The following is an 8124-nucleotide window of genomic DNA, read 5'->3' as shown; positions in this document are numbered from 1 at the left end:
AATTAACTAGTTCTTTGTCAAAAACTCCTTAGTGCATAGTTTACTTCTAAGAGAGTTTATAGAATGTTTCTCTCAAATTCCTTTTTATCTTTACATCCAAAGAACATTTACATCAATTTTACAGATTCTACCCCTTAATCTTAAATTGCATTGACAACATATATGGTGTTAGAAGAAGGAAGTGTATTTTAGATATTTGTAGAAGATGAACACTTATGGCCTGTCACTGATGTAATTGCTAACCCTTCAAGGAATCACAAACTGTGCTAAACACACCAAGTGCTAATCCCTCTTGAATCATGATGCACTCAGTGTTGAAATTCATTTATCATTAACTTGAAGGATTCAGACATGTGTATTGGAAAAAATTTAAAAAGTGTGTGTGTGTGTGTGTGTGTGTGTGTGTGTGTGTGTAGGTGCTCTGGAAGCCAGAGGCATCAGATCACCCTGGAGCTAGAATCATGAGTAGTCTTAACCTACCTGACATGGGTGGTGGGAATGGAGCCTTGGTCCTCTAGAAGATCAATACATGCTCTTAACCACTGAGTCATTTCTTTATCCCCCAATACTCACATTTTAATTAAAACACTTTATTGGATTTGGAAAGGTTGGGGATGGGTTGGTGGTACACAGAAATTTAGTTCATTCAGATAGCTTGTTTGTGTCACTCACAGCTATCTATTCCTCGTGGCCTGAAGAGGGAAAAAATGCTCAAAAAGCTGTTTGTTGAATACTAAGTATGTGGCAACTACAATGGTTTTTATCTTGTTAGATTATTTAATTTAGTTTGAACAACCAAGGTTGTTCTAGGTCTAGTTCTAGTTATCAGATGAGGTAACCAAGGCAGGGAAGGTCAAGCTACCACCATCTCAAAGCTGTAGCCTTAACAAGTGGTGGAATGTAGTGTTGATAAAAACACCACTATGCAGTTGTTTTGTTTATTTTATATTCTCCTGGTAATGAGGGATGAGTAGAGTTGTCTGATCCTCTTGTCTTGCTGACCTCAGCACAGCCAAAGCAGAGATATGCTTATCTGAAAGCCTTCTCTCAGGCATCTGTAATTGTCCTTCAGAAAAGTCTTTCTGGCAAGCATCAGATGGCTTAACTATTTGCTCCCTTTACATTATGGTTTCTTTTCATCTTCATTTTTTCCACTGGTAGATTCCACCAAACTCAAGAAATCTGCAACTTGCAAAGTAGTGGAGAACAAGTCTCACAGTATATAATGACATAACGTGTTTTTCTGCAGGGCCAGGTGGAAACATCAAATTTTCGTAGTTGGGAAGAATAAATACTGTCTAGGCATCTTTAGAGTAGAAGACCACAAAAGTTACTTTTTGGAAGAGCAAAGATTAGAACATAGAAAATAATTACAATGTAGTGATACCAGTGATGCTTGAACCGTTTGTAGGGAAGATGCATAAGCTGTTCATTGGAAAGAGGTGAGCCAGTCGACCAGATAGAAGACACCTAGAGTTCTATTTTTACAGATATTCAAAGCTGGACAACATGGAAGATTGCAGTAGACTATGAGAGGAAGAAGGAGAGAGAGAGGACTGCTCAGCTATGGTGACATCCAGACAGGGCTGCCTACCCCTGCTTCTGCTGGTTGATCATGCCAGGCTCTTCAGCAAGGTACTCTAAGTGAGACTTGCTGAAAATCTGGTGATTGGGAACAGTAGGCATTAGGAGGTGGGAGAGAAAAGGAGTGAGGGAGAGAGAGAGAGAGAGAGAAAGAGAGAGAGAGAGAGAGAGAGAGAGAGAGAAAGAGAGAAAGAGAGAGTATGCAACTATTCTGGTGGGTTATTCTTGTTTTCTTGTTTGCTTTAGACAGCTGCACAGCTAGGCTGGCCTAGAACTCACAGCTCCAGTCTCTTGAGTGCTGGTTAAAGATGTATGCCACCACACCTGGCTATCATGTTGTCAAAGCTTGCTGTATGGTGCATCTGGAAGACATTCATGTAAACCATGTAACTAATACTATGCCAAAAGGAAATTTCAAGATTTCTTAACAGATACACATCTCTATACTGTGGGATAATCCTTCTGTATACTGTGAATATGTATTGCTCTCATTGGTTAATAATAAAGTTTGATTTGACCTATAACAAGGCAGAATAAGGCTAGGTGGGAAAGCCAATCTGAAAATACAGACAGGAAGAAGGGTGGAGTCAAGGAAAGAGAGAGGAAGACAGAGAGAGAGAGAGAGAGAGAGAGAGAGAGAGAGAGAGAGAGAGGGAGAGAGAGAGAGAGAGGAGAGAGAAGCCTTCTGTCAGGGAAGCAAGGTGCTAGAGGACAGGTAAAGCTATGATCTATGTGGCAAAATATAGATACATAGAAATGGGTTAATTTAAGTTGTAAGAGCTAGTTAGTAATAAGCCTGAGCTATAGGCCAAATGTTTTTTGTTTTTTTCAATGTAAGCTTCTGTGTGATTATTTGGGATCAGGCTATTGAGCCAAAAGGAAAGCTCCACCTCCTTTTACATCTCTATTCCACATTACTTTCACAGATTTAAAAAAATGGTATATGAACCAAGTTTAGACATTATAAAATAATGGAAGGGATATGAAGAATAAAATCTTAACTTAAACCTTTCAATTGTCATAGTCGCTGAAATAAAGCTAAGTATTTCAAAAGTTTATTAAGATCTTTAGACTTTTGTTATCTTTTGAATATGGCTTGCTAGTTATTGTAACCATTAGATTTTCTTTTGTGAGTTCATAATTTAAAATTCATTTTTTGACATTGTTTACGCTTTTATTTGGATTCCAAACTTAGAAAAATATAAAAAAGGGGACAGAAACTAATATAAATACCATCTGGCCCAATAGACCTTTGGACAGGAACAGCAATGGGAACCAGCCTAAGACATACTATGAAATGAGTCAAATGGCAATATATATTTAGAAGGTTTGTTTTTTGTTTGGTTTTACTATATATGTAGCTCTGACTGGCTTGGAACTTGCTGTGTACACAGCTGGTCTCAAAAAGTCCACCTGCCTCTGTCTCCAAAATGCTAGGATTAAAGACATGCTCCATAATGTCCAGCTAATGTTTCTTTATAAATGAAGTCTCAAAAGAGGGGAATAAAAATGTTCTGAGCACAAGAGAAGTAGTCAACACCTTAAACACAGAATGATCTATAGTATCACATAGTATAAACATCAAGAACATAGGATGAGTCCCTCAACCTTGTACATAAGGTTGAAAACAAAGTATTTACTAAAAGATGCCAGCATGAATTTTAATATCTGAAATAAAAGTTACTTTCAAATATCCAAAACGAAGTTATCAGGGTATAGTTAATGCTCTAGCCAGCCATCTATATAGTTCATGCTCATTGAGACTTCCACTTGAAAGGTTTTAGAAGACTCCCTTTGAAAACTGTCTCCCAAAGATCATGGATAGCTAGCTACACTCCATTTAAACCAAATCTCTGACATCATAATAGAAGCCACACTCAGCAAAATAAAGGTCACTCTAACCTGGCCTCATGGCATATGCCTGTAATCCCATCATTAGGGAAGCTGAAGCAGGAAGATCCCAGCCTAGGCTACACAGAGAGGTCATTACTATTCAATACCTGACCTCCCTACTGGCAGCAGACAAGCAGGATAATTTTTACCCCCTTCCTTGCCTATCCACTCCCAGCAGCATTAAAACCTTGTTTCTGTAGCATCACTTATGGTAAAGTGCTGTGAAAGGGATTTTTGGAGTTGGGGAGACTATGGGAAGGCCACGAAGTGCTTGCTGGGAGAAGACAGTACCTGTCCCCTGCCATAGTTCTGTCTGCCTCTGAAGGTGATTCCATAGGCTGTCCCCAAGGCTGTTTCTATCTGTAAAAATGAGACGAGCTTATTTAGGTCCTTGGGAGAACAGATGTGGCTGTTCTTTACTGGAGGTAAGGCTTAATACTGGTCTAGCAATGTGCTGACTTGAGTTGTCAACTATGGTGTGACTGAAGACAGGTTGAGTGGAGAAACTCTGCGTGTTGGAGTGTTGTTTGTAGGGAGGAAAAAGGTACCAGGCGTGTCAGTGCTGGGTGTCTCCCCTTGGTTCTGCAACTGTAGGATCTGACGATACCTCTTCCCGGGTATCGTTGAATGCACAACACTTCTGGGCACAAGTTGAAGCTTCATCCCACAGCTTGCACTTAAAATAGTACTGAGCCAGATAGCGGAAGGCTGTGCTCTCCTCCAAGTGCTCCACTACTTCCCCACAGGAATAGATATCTTGGATGTATTTGATGTAACACTGGGCAGCCTGCTCTTACTCAGTCAACTGTTCATGAAGCTTTGCAAGCTTCACGAGAGCCATTTTCTCCACATCTCCCACAGCATATGCTCTCCAATAACACTTTTTGGCTTCCACTAGTTGATTGAGCTTCTCATAACATTCTCCTAAGGCAACCAGCATACGAGAATCATTGGGACGAAGCTGGTGGGCCCGTCTATAATAATAAAGGCAATAGAATGGCATCTTAAGGATTTCATAGGTCTGCCCAAGGCCATACCAAGCTCTGTAGTCTCTCTTATTGACCTCAATGGCATGTCGGTAAGCTTGGATAGCAGCAGATGTGTTCTTCCTTTCCATGTACTCATGCCCCATCAATGTCCAGGCCCCAAGATACCTAGGATTCAACTTCAGAGCTCTCTGGAAATACAAGGCTGTTTTCTCATGCTGGGAGCGTAAGCTATAATAATTGCCAATTACACAGCACGTTTCTACTCGGTATTTATCAATTTCACAGAGGTTATGTGCCAAATAACTCAATTCAGATTTCATGCTCCTGACATAAAGAAGATTGGAGAATGTGTCCATATTTTCAATCCTTGTTTCCTCAGTTCATTAAAAATAGAAAGGGCTTTATCAATGTCTCTGATATTGTGATAGGCAACTGCGATCTGAGAAACAATGTATGAGCTCTTGGAAAAGCCCACATCAATTAGATATTGATACTTCTGCAGGGTCTCCTCTATCAGCTGCAATTCTGTGTATATATGAGCCAGCAAGAATTCTTTCATCCAGGTGTTAGGCAAAGACAGGAACTTTAGCATCTTTGTCTGTGATCAGGTTACACAGCTCCAACCAGGCTCCCCAGTGCAAAGGCAAAACATGAATAGCCTCCACAAACACATCAATGGCCTCTTTTACCAAGTCCAGTTTCCGAAGCACCACCCCGTACAGGTAAAGGCCAAATCCATCGAGTCCCCTGGCCTGGTGCTTCCTGCTGAGCTCCACTCTTAGTTCTCTGAAAGCCTCATTTTTCACCTGACCTTTCTCTAGGGGTCCTAGGCTATCAACTGTTTCATCGTCCTTCTTTTTCTCTCCAGACAGGTATCTGGAATACATGTACAGGAAATAGGCTTTCTTGCTATTGCAGCCTTGCAGGAAATGTGCTGCCCGATCATATTCTTTAACATCAAAGTAGGCCTTGGCCAGGGTGTAAGCATCCACGTCCTGGGCATCTTCCTCTGTAAGAGGCATTAGCGGCTGCAGCTCGGACAAAGGCAAGGCGGGCAGAGAGAAGGCCAGCTCCGCGGACCATTTGCTGCTTTGAAGCAGGCCCTGCTCCCCAGTGAGGCCCGCGATGAGCAGCAGCTGCTTCTTAATGTCCCGCAAGTCTGAGAAATCCGCGCTAGTGGACACGCCCAGAACCGTGGCGGCAGCGGCTGCCACCGAGACTACCAAGGAACTCGCCAAAATTAAATTCATTTTTATCTATGCTTAATAATCCTTAAGACTTGTGGTTTGCTTGGTTTTGTTTATAAGCTATATCATATCCTACAAGTTATGCAACATCACACCTTACTACTTTGAAATATTTTATGTTCCAAGGCTACAGTGAATTTTAATGAAAAGACTCAGAGATGTGAGTAGGCATTATTCAGGGGCATAGATAGCAATAGCTACAAGAATGCCTGTGAAGAAGAGGACAAACATTGCAGACAACAGTGTTCTCTGAGTTATGTTGTGTTCTTCATCATGCAATGCTCAGACTACTCCTACTTTCTCTCAGCAGGTACTGTACTGGAGTCATGATATGGAGTATCTAGGGGTATGCTCTAGAATCAAGAGGAGGATCAATGAATAACATATGGCATCTTATCATCAGAGCTTCTCTGTTTTCTAATCATTGTGGGTCACCCATGCCAGTCTGTTTTTGTCTATCAAGAGGCACCATTTGAAACCTCCCTCCTGGCCAATCATCATATTGCTTGGTTCATTTATATTCTGACTCTCAAAGATATATTTTATTTTCATATGTATGTGGGTGACTATGACCCAGTGTCCTTGGAGGCTGGAAGATGGCATCAAATCATCTGCACCTGGAATTGCAGATGGTTATGACAATGTGGTGTTAAACTGAACCTTGGTTCTATATGAGAGCATCTAGTGCACTTAGCTGATTCATCATCTCTCCTGCCCATCATTCATGTCTTGGCTCCTCCCTAAAGCCCCAAAATCAGTATCTAGTCTATTTTGTTTTCATTCCTGCAGTTTATCAAAAAGATAAAGGTTTTAGAGAGGTAAGGACTTGTCTGAGCATCAATGAAAGTCATGGTACTAAATGTTTTGCACCAACTTGGTCTTTTAATTCTTCTAATAGTCTGAAAAGTATATCGTGTTCTGCCCATGTTAAAGTTGTTCATGTTGAGACTCCGGGATTTAAGTAACTTATTCTCAAATCCCAGAAGTACTGTCAGAGTTGGGGTGAAAATTTAATTCAGAACTTATGCTATTAATCACTGTCTAATTGATGCCAACCCTTTGAATTTTCCTTTGAAATTAACTTTGATTCAAAAGAAAAGATTAAGAGTTTTATGAGGCAAAAGGTGTTGGAGAGACAGGGGATGGAGGACACCAGAAGAACAAGCCCTCTAAAACAAATGAGCAAAGATCATATGCACTCCCAAGTCTGAAGCAAAATTACAGGGCTTACACAGGTCTATACCATGTCATTCATACTTGTTTTTCTTGAAAACAATCAGTATTTTTAGTTTTAGTGGTGGAAATGTATATTTATAAATAATGACATTTTTTCATTTTAACCATTTTGAGTTTTATGTATTTATTTATTGCTATTTAATATTTTTTCTTATTTTACATATCAATCCCAGTTCCCTGTCCCTCCCATCCTCCCATGGCTCCCACTAACCCCCCATCCACTCCTCAGGGAGGGTGAGACCTTCTATGAGGGATCATTAAAATCTGTCAAATCATTGGGGTAGGGCCTAGGCCCTCCCCTGTGTCTCTAGGCTAAGGGAGTAATCCTCAATGGGGAATGGTCTGTTTGTGCATTAGGGATACATCCTGGTTCCACTGCAAGAGGTTCCATAGACTGCTCAGTCCTCTGAGCTGAAATCCAGGTTTGGTCCTATGTTGGTTCCCCAAGATGTCAGACTTGCTCAGGTCAGCTGTTTTTGTGGGTTTTCCCAGTGCAATCTTGACCCCTTTGTTCACTACTTCTCCATCTCTGAAACTGGATTCCAGGAGTTTAGCTCAGTGCTTAGCTGTGGTTCTCTGCTTCTGCTTCTATCAGTTACTGGATGAAGGCCGTAGGATGCCATTTAAGGTAGGCCATCATTCTCATTATAGGGGAAAGGCATTTAAGGTAACCTCTCCACTATTGCTTATATTCCTAGTTGGGGTCATCCTTGTGGATCTCTGTATAATTCCCTAGTACAGATTTCTCTTTAAACCTATAATGGCTCCCTCTATTGATGTGTCTCTTTCTTTGCTCTCCTCTCTTCATCTCCCCATTCATTCTTACTGATCTCTCATGTTCTCTTTCCCCTCCTCTTCTCCCCTCCTTTTTCTCCTCCCTCCCTCCTCCCTTTTCCCATGTTCAGGAGCTCTTGTTCATGTCTTCTTCACCAGGGGACCATGTATGTCTCTCTTAGGGTCCTCCTTGTTTCCTAGCTTCTCTGGAGGTGTGAATTATATTCTGGTAAATCTTTTCTATAAGTTTAATATCTGTGTATGAGTGAGTACATACCATGTTTGTCTTCTTGTGACTGGGCTACCTCACTCATGATGGTTGCTTCAAGTTCTATCTATTTGCCTTCAAATTTCAAGATTCCATTGCCCCCCGCCCCCCCACCCCCGCTGAGTAGTACTCC

General features: G+C 41.2%; 1 pseudogene; it reads right to left on the bottom strand.

The window, feature by feature from the left end:
- Positions 1-2927: 2927 nt before the first annotated feature.
- LOC127216373 (cell division cycle protein 23 homolog) lies at positions 2928-5716 on the bottom strand (annotated as a pseudogene).
- Positions 5717-8124: the final 2408 nt, after the last annotated feature.

The sequence above is a fragment of the Phodopus roborovskii genome, unplaced genomic scaffold (genome assembly GCF_943737965.1).
Source record: "Phodopus roborovskii unplaced genomic scaffold, PHOROB, whole genome shotgun sequence".
NCBI lineage: Eukaryota > Metazoa > Chordata > Mammalia > Rodentia > Cricetidae > Phodopus > Phodopus roborovskii.
This window is presented reverse-complemented; position numbering and strand designations above follow the sequence as displayed.